Source organism: Colobus angolensis, unplaced genomic scaffold (assembly GCF_000951035.1).
Source record: "Colobus angolensis palliatus isolate OR3802 unplaced genomic scaffold, Cang.pa_1.0 Scaffold29, whole genome shotgun sequence".
NCBI lineage: Eukaryota > Metazoa > Chordata > Mammalia > Primates > Cercopithecidae > Colobus > Colobus angolensis.
This window is the reverse complement of record NW_012116154.1, coordinates 9,526,769-9,528,549: the sequence shown is the minus strand read 5'-3', so window position 1 is coordinate 9,528,549 and position 1,781 is coordinate 9,526,769. Positions and strand designations below refer to the sequence as shown.

The 1,781-nt window shown below is 38.5% G+C and overlaps 1 long non-coding RNA gene across 1 annotated transcript in view; it reads right to left on the bottom strand.

Annotated features, from left to right (window-relative positions):
• The window catches only part of LOC105516801, an 87,524-nt gene extending 86,123 nt beyond the window's left edge, over positions 1-1,401 (bottom strand). The window contains exon 1 of the long non-coding RNA XR_001002545.1: positions 1,320-1,401. This is a non-coding gene — a long non-coding RNA (uncharacterized LOC105516801). The remainder of the gene's footprint in view (positions 1-1,319) is intronic.
• Positions 1,402-1,781: the final 380 nt, after the last annotated feature.

The window sequence follows — 1,781 nt, the reverse complement described above, 5'->3', positions numbered from 1 at the left end:
GGGGTTTCACCATGTTAGCCAGGATGGTCTCCATCTCCTGACCTCATGATCCTCCCGTCTCGGCCTCCCAAAGTGCTGGGATTACAGGTTTGAACCACTGCACCTGGCCTGGTTAGGGTTATTAAGTCATCAACAAATCATCTGAAGAAGAGATGAATTTTAAAGTCACTAGACTCTGAGCCCGCATACCAAAAAAAATTTTTTAAATACAAACATATTAGAGAGATGTGATATTTGTCAGCAGAATTATTTACAAGCTACTCCTAAGAAACCACAGGAAACGCTCTCTGAATAACTACCAGGAACCTTTTGGTAGTTGAATTTCATAGAACTACATGTAAAAGGTAAGAGCTTTGTCTGTTTACTGTGTGTATGATGTCTGGATGGCCTGAGGCCTTACCCTCTTCAAAAACAAAAATGAAACAAAACATATAAACTGATTTTCAGGAAATAGTAAAGACTCTCTTAAAAACCTTTGTTCTAACTTTTGGGATACCACAGTATTTGAATCAAACAGAGAAAGCTATTTTATTTGTACCATTGCCTAGGATTTATGCAAATGTGTGCTGATTTCCATAACCTATCATACACCTTATATTCCTCAGTCTTCCAGATAAAGTAGATAAATTAAATTTAAAAAAATAATTAGCTAAGACTCAGCTATGTACCAGGTTAAAATCTCCAGAGTTTTGTCATTAGTCTTTTTCCTGCTGCCTCTGCATTCAAGCACAGAATCTTTCTTTTGAACCCACATTTGGCAGGCCCATGAATTTGGGTCTAAGAACATGCCCTGTGCCTCGTATAAGCAAATCCTCTTCTAACCCTTTCCAATGCCTGAAAGGGTTTATCTCTTCCCTAGAAACCCTGAAACTTAAAGACAGTAAGATCTGGAAGGACATGCCACTGGAAACTGGGTATCTCTGTGGACCAGGAAATTTCATCTACAAAAAGGTATTCCAGAAAGAAAACACAGTCACCATTTTGGGAAGAAGGCTTTCAAGTGCTGCTGATCACTTGTTTGGCTATCAGAGAGTAAAACAAAATAAAACAAAGACCAAAACCAAAACAAAAGGGAAACAACTCAGCTGGAGTCATGCTTCCCTGTGGAGACAGCACCCGGGGAAGATTTGACTGTGGTTCTCTCAAGGCCTTGAAATTCAAGTTTTCAAGAATAACTGATCTTGGTATTGAATTCAGATGAAGAGGTACTCTAGAGAACATATTACATATTACATATTATTGCTGTCTTATTTCCGGTAGGGTTATTCTGACTACTTTAAGATTCACATTTTACTAGGAATCAAAAGTAGTTACATGACCTTTTCTTTTTGTACTCCCAGTAATGGTTCTCACAGGCTCCTTTCCAGTTAGCTCAAAGTGTCCTCCCAGCAGAAACAGGACCTGGAATTGTATAACCAACAGTTTTATTATTCACAGAGTAGAACTGAGACCATCTTCATTAATAACCATTTGATAGCAAAATAAAACTAATATGAATCCAAGTACTCAAGCCTAGCTATGGTTTGAATGTGTCCCCAAATTCCATGTGTCAGAAATTAAATTCCCAAATTTATGTGTTGTTTCTATTTGGAGGTAGAGCCTTTGGGATGTACTTAGTGATAGATGATGTCATAAGAGTAGGGCCCCCATGATGAGATTAGTGGCCTTATAAGAAAGGGAGGAGAAATATCAGCCATGTAGTGCTTTCTACCACCGTATTATGATAGAGCAAGATGACCTCACCAGATATAGTTCCTCAATCTTAGACTTCCCAGTCTCCA